The following is a 7500-nucleotide window of genomic DNA, read 5'->3' on the forward strand; positions in this document are numbered from 1 at the left end:
TATATACATACGTATATATATACAGTATATATGTATATATATATATATATATATATATATATATATATATATACACACACATATAAATATAGATATATATATATATATATATATATATATATATATATATATATATATATATATATATATTTACACACACACACACATATATATATATATATATATATATATATATATATATATGTGTGTGTGTATAAATATGTATGAGTGTATATATATATATATATATATATATATATATATATATATATATATATATATATATATATATATATGTGTGTGTGTGTGTGTGTGTGTGTGTTTATATATACATATATATACATAATATATGTATGTATATGTGTATATATATGTATTTATATGTTTATATACATGTATATATATATATATATATATATATATATATATATATATATCTATATCTATATATATATATATAATTTGTGTATTTATATGTTTATATATGTATTTATAGATGCATATGTATATATATATATATATATATATATATATATATATATATATATATATATGTGTGTGTGTGTGTATTTATATACGTATATAAATATATATATATATATATATATATATATATATATATATATATATATATATATATATGTATATATATATATATATATATATATATATATATATATATATATATATATATATATATATATGTATGTATGTATGTATGTATTTTAGCCATGCGAGGAGAAATGAATAGAGTTGATTGGAGTTAGTACTTTCGTCCATTATGGACAACAGCAGATTCAACAATGAGATTAGATATATAAAGACATCGTATTAATACAGGGGGAAGGGATCTAACAGTTGTTAATTTCCTCAGCATGTTTATTTAATTTCTAAGTTATAGATGGCAAAGAGGTGTTGTTGATGGATACCATATTGAGTATAGGAATGTAATATCTGGTGTTCCTCAGTGTAGTGTTCTTGGCCCATTAAAGACTTTCTTGATAAGCAAATTTTTGGGGCAATTAAAGAGAGATGTGTTTCTCAAAAGTAAATTTTCTCTCAAGTATCACACCTAAAATTTTAAGTTATACAGAGTTAAAGAAACATTATCAATGCTGGGATCCGGATGTTGAGGACCCACTGTCGTTGACCTAATTACAATCATACTTTGAGTTTTGTTCGGATTCAACTTCATACCCCATAATTAGCACCATGCCCTTCTTACAGTCTCCAATACTGTACAGAAATCCCATTATTGCGGTCAGAAGTTCACAAGATTGGCCTTGATTTTAGTTCTCTCTTTGACCGTGTTAATCATGAGTCCCCTGTCTTCAAAATCAAACATCCTGAAAGGGTTGGGTATTTTCTAAGCATCATAATTGAATCTTTAAGTTATAGATCGCAAAGAGGTGTTGTTGTTGGGCACCAAAGTGAGACACAGTAAGCGAAAATGTATTTTTTTGTCTCGACTCTAATCTCTGGATAGATGACCTGCATGATACATCAGATATAAAATTTATTGCAATGATGGATACATCAAACTTCATGAACAAAGTTGCTAAAGCGACAACAGTCAGTGGACACATAAGACCTAGTTGTTTTTACGATAAATAACATAACTTGGTACAGGAATCATGTTTTGATGATATATGTCGTATTTAGCCAGATGCATATGTTAGTGACATTCATGATTCCTTACAAAAAAAAAAAAAAAATCACAAGAAAAACTATTATGTTTAGAAGAAAAAATAGTTTCGTACCTGAAGACCTGATCTCTGGAGTGTCTCCAAAAATTTCTAATGAGAAATTATTATTATTATTATTATTATTATTATTATTATTATTATTATTATTATTATTATCATTATTATTATTTCTTGCTAAGCTATAACACTAGTTCGAAAAACATGATCCTATAAGCCCAGGGGCTCTTAAGAGGAAAAATAGCCCATTGAGGAAAAGAAACATAGACAAATTAAGTATTTTAAGAACAGTAACAACACTGAAATAAATATTTCCTATATAAACTATAAAAACCTAACAAAACATGAAGATAAATAGCATAGAATATTGTGCCCGAGTGTACCCTCCAGCAAGAGAACTCTAACCCAAGACAGTGGAAGACCATGGTACAGAGGCTATGGCACTACCCAAGACTAGAGAACAATGTTTTGATTTTGGAGTGTCTCTCCTAGAAGAGCTGCTTACCGTAGCTAAAGAGTCTCTTTTACCCTTACCAAGAGGAATGTAGCCTCTGAACAATTATAGTGTAGTAGTTAACCCCTTAGGTGAAGTAGAATTGTTTGGTAGTCTGAGTGTTGTTAGGTGTATGAGGACAGAGGAGAATATGTAAAGAATAGGCCAGACTGTTAGGTGTATGTGTAGGTAAAGGGAAAGTGAACTGTAACAAGAGAGAAGGATCCAATGTAGTACTCTCTGGCTAGTCAATGAACCCCATAACTCTCTAGCAGTAGTATCTCAAGGTATAGCTGGCGTCTGGGTAACCTACTACCTTCACAACCTGTGAATATAATGCAGTAACTGTCAAGTGCGTTGACTGTTTCTGTACACTTTACAATATCACTTAAACAATATTAGGAGGAAGTAGGTCATCTTACTGAAGAGATAATTCTTAAAGACCATGCACCCTGGTTTAAGGGCCAAATACCAAGAGCCAAGAAAGAAAACAAGAAAGAAAGAAAGATTGTGGTGCAGGCTGCGCACAGATACAGCTGAAAGAGAATATCGGAAACGTGAATACTACAGACAGAACACGGAAGAAGCAGAATCGGCTATTATTAATTTATACAAAATATTTGACAATCACGGGAAATAAAAAGAAAAATAATCTACCTGAGGGATCTTCTGATGAACATGCTAACAAATTTCTAACTCCTTTTGACAATAAAATTCAAAATATAGTTGAAACTTTTCAACGTGTTAGTTCGACCAGATTTATTCCATTTATGAGACCCTTGGAAGAAAAGTTACTAAGAAAGTAGATTTGAGTGAGATAAAGTCTATTATCTGTTGAGTGAAATTAACATACTGTGACAATGATCCGATGCCAATATCTGACATTGTCAACAGCGACAACTTCAGTGAAATCTTTCAAGTGTTTTTGTCTTGTGTTAATTGAGAATAAAGTCTTTCCAGATACTGAAAAGCTAGCAGTTGTGAAAGGAATGGTTAAGGGTAAACTAGATTCCCAATGCTCAGGTTCGTATAGATCAGTGTTTAACTTATTATTTTCATCCAAGGTTATGGAAAATGTAATCTTGGATCAAATGCTTGAACATTTGCAAACGGTTGAAGCCCTTCCAGATAATCAGTCTGACTGTAAGCCACTGTATTCGGCAGAAAGAGCTGTGTTCAGTGGTGAATAAATTGCTATTATTTATGAATGAAGGCAAATTTGGAGTTCTTATCTTGTTAGATACGAGTGCTGCCTCTGATACTTTGGTACAAAAACTACTGGTTAAGGATTGTTAAACAATTGGCAATGATAGAGATGCACTTAAGGAGTTATCTTATAGGAGCATACTCTGTGCAGACTGGTAAATCATTCTCATCTACTAAACCCGTGACAAGAGGATTTCCTCAAGGAAGTGTATTAGGTCCAGTTTTATTTTGCATTTATGCCATTGAATTCTCTCTTCTGCTGAGAAGACAAGGAGTTGATTTTAAATGGCTTTCAGATGATATTCAGTTCTATATGTCCTTTTGTAATGTAGGAGACACCGAAGGAAAGCTAGATGAGATGATGAGAAGATGTTAAAACCTTGATGGAAGCTAAACAGCTGAAGCTGAATGAAGACAAATCAGGATGTTTACTTATAAGGAAGAAGAATGATCTGAGAAGACAGGCGACCACGACTCCTTAGAATGCATGGAACTAACATGGTAGTGAAAAATGTGGTCAGAGACCTAGAAGTCTTAATTTGATAGCCAGCTGTCTTTTCATGATCAGATTACTATTGTAGTAAGGACAATTGGATTTCATCTTAAGAATATTTCTTTCATCAAGATGCGAAAACTATAAAAAGGCTTTCCAAAATTATGTTCTTGGTGGATTATTGTAACTCACTATGCTAAGGACTACCCAACTATTTACTGAAAAACTCTAAAATGTCATGAACAGAGCTGCCAGATTAATCAAAGGGTTATCTCAACGAGAAAGGATTACACCACTGTTAATTGATTTACATTGGCTCTCAGTAAAGACAAGGATTATTCACAAGATATGTCTTATGACTCACCATACACTAGAATTTGGAAAGCCAAATTACATAAATGAATAATTAAGTGCTTTCCAAATTCACACTTCTATTACTTAAGACATAGCGTAATAGATTAAATGAGCCGAGATGTAATTTAAACATTGGTTTTAGGGCGTCTGCAACATGTGCACTAAGAATCTATAATAAGCTGCCTGAAAATCTCAAGAACAATGAAAGTCCGCAGAGTTTAGGGAGAAATTAAAAACCAACCCACTTATTCACTGAATGCCACGAATTGAGGGAAAGGTGCATCAGACAAGAATATAGATTTGAACTAAAATATGTACGGGGGAGGCCCTATGGAGACAGCGGATACGTACCAAGTAACAAATCCTTAAAAACCATTTGCACATGCCTGGGTATCTGTGTCCCTTTCTGTAACACCAAAACAAAAGAGGTACGTTTTAAGGCATCAAGTAAAACACCTTTTCAGTAAAGTTCAGTCTAAGAGCAAATGCAGCTCTGATAATTTTCTAACATTATGCTTGGCTGAAATAAACAATTCACGTTTGTCATTTAAGTGATTTTTCTTTTTTTTTCTCGTATTCATCTCCGTACTGGGTACCAGAGCTGTTCTTCCGACTACCATTATAATTACATTTTAATCATCTATGGGCAAATGACATATAACTCATAAAATTGTCAAGTTTATTTCATGTCTACCAATGAATATTGTTCAAAAAATAAAATTATTTAATGTCATGTTGTAGAAGAGTACAAATCAGATCAAAATATTCAATTCCAAATAATACAAAATTGCACAAAAATAATTAACAAATTACAAATTGTACAACACCTCATTTAAGATAAGAATATATAATTCCAAATTGTACAAAATCCCACCAAGAAAAACATTTAATTCTAAATTATTCAAAATAGTATAAAACATCAAATGATTTTATTCCAAAGATGTATAAAAGATAAAATTATTTGATTCCCAATGGTACATAATGTCACATTTTAAATTCCTAATGGTACAAAATATCACATTTTAAATTCCAAATTATGCAAAAGATCAAAATATTTATTTCAAGATGTACAAAACTGCATAAAAATCGAATAATTTAATTACAAATAAAAAAATCTATCAGTAGAAATAACTTACCAACTGGTATTGTATATCAATAGTTATGGGGAGGATCAAGCTGGTGTATTGACACGAAACTTTGAAGCACCTGGCGCTTTTAAACAACATATTTTTATAAATAATATTAATCGTAAAATCAATTACGGCACATTTCTTAAAATCTTGTATCTCTAGTCTTTCCATAATATGAAAAAAAAATCTGTCCAACAGATGCTTGCTATGCAAGGCTATAGCCTTTAGAGACTTGATTCTCACGCTAATATCTATAACAAAAAAAAAAAAAGGATCCAATTCAGCTAGAAATCAAGACAAAGACATACGGCTTTGCTTTCCCAACCATTTTAGAAATGGCAAATACTTTCATTTAAAAAGAATAAATAAATAATGAACAGCATTATGCAAAGCTTCCCCGCTAGAGCTCTTCCAAAAACCAGCACTCTTGAACATAACGGACAGACAAGGCTGTGGTTTTATCTACTCGCTTGAGCCATCCCTCGGCATCGTTCACGTTCTCCAAGACGAGTTCTCTCACATCAGGACACCTCTGGAGGACTCCCGTGAGATGGTCTACATAGTTCTTGGTTATAAGAACATTTTTAAGGTGTAACGTCTGTACGCCCTTGAAGCAGTCGGTGCTCATAAGATGTATATCGTTGGCCATACCGCCTGAAAATGTTAGATACTGAAGGTTGGGAGCTGCTTTGATGATCTTCCTCAATAACGTATTAATTCTGACAGAGTTAATTTGCAGCTGCCCACGAAAGACGATCTTTGTTAGTTCCGGGAGAATGTTGATATTCACAGCAAGCAAGAGCGCTATATCAGTCAAATGTACAATATTAAAGTAGAGTGTGAATTCCCTCAAAATGGGGCACAAGTTTAAGCAATGCAGGCCTTCTCTCAAGTCTACTGCCATGGTCACGTGAACTGTGAGCATTAAGAGGGTTTTGCCTACATTTGATAGAAGAAGTGAGAATCCATGCCTCTCTCTTGGCAGTCCCTGTTCAAAATTCCGTTGCAAGTATTGGGTTGCCCCTGGCAGACCAATCGGTTCGTAGTGTCCAATATCCGGAAGAATGAATAACTCCAAAGCATCGAATTTGCCAAAAGAATCTATCAGGTAAGTTTCAATTCGGTTTCGCACAAACCAAGAGGATGAACCGCTGAGCTCAAGGATTCTTATGTTGCAGTACATGTCGTCGCTCAAAAATTTAACTGAACATCTCCTGAGCAATGGATTGGCATGTATCAGGGTGATGTGTCTCATCAAGCTCAACATTAAGGTGCCATTGAGATCCTGGCAGCAAGGCATTTCGCACATGTGGAAGTGCGGTTCGTTGACGTCGTTGATCACCAAGTTTTTATAAAATGTCCTGATTGCAAATTGGATGCCATGGAAGCTTTCGGTTCCCTCAGTGCAGCAGATGCACATCCTTTTTAGGTTTGGAAAGGTTATCTCAGCCCCCATCATAGGATCTTGATAAGCTCCCCAAGTGATGTCCCTCTCCAATCCGCCTCTGAAGAAAAACTCGAACAAGTTACTTCTACGGGAGCAGTGGCCCTCTCTCTCGATTCCTATCTCGGTGAGTCTCATGCTGCACTTCAGTGCAACCAAAGTCATGCCTTTCTTCCCCATGACGGTTTCCCGTATGAAAATCTTCTTTAGGTCTGGAGTGTTGTCAAACAAGACCTCATAAGGAGAGACGAGGGCAAATTCCAAGGACCTGGTGTCCAAAAACGATATGTTAAAAGGACCAAGATATTGTAGTAACATTGAGAGGGAGCCGCACGCTGATTGGGGTACCTGTGAAAAGAGAAAATTTTAGGAAGTATTAAATTAGAATGGCTTAATCAGTCCTCGTAACCATGCCCTTAACATATTTTGAAGCTTATATCGATACAGTACTGATAATTCAATAAACCTATTCAAACAGTAAAATCATCTGTAAATTCGCTGACCTCCCTTTAGTATTTGAATATTTCCATTGATAACAATAATGCCATTAGTAATAACTTCGAATATAACAAGGAAACATATGAATCTGAATTCAAGTATTTTTAAAATTAATGAGGTATCTTAGTTCTCATAATCTATCAGCCTTGTCATCATTGATAGCCAAAGACATACCTGAA

This window comes from Palaemon carinicauda, chromosome 39 (genome assembly GCF_036898095.1).
Source record: "Palaemon carinicauda isolate YSFRI2023 chromosome 39, ASM3689809v2, whole genome shotgun sequence".
In the NCBI taxonomy this organism is placed as follows: Eukaryota; Metazoa; Arthropoda; class Malacostraca; order Decapoda; family Palaemonidae; genus Palaemon; species Palaemon carinicauda.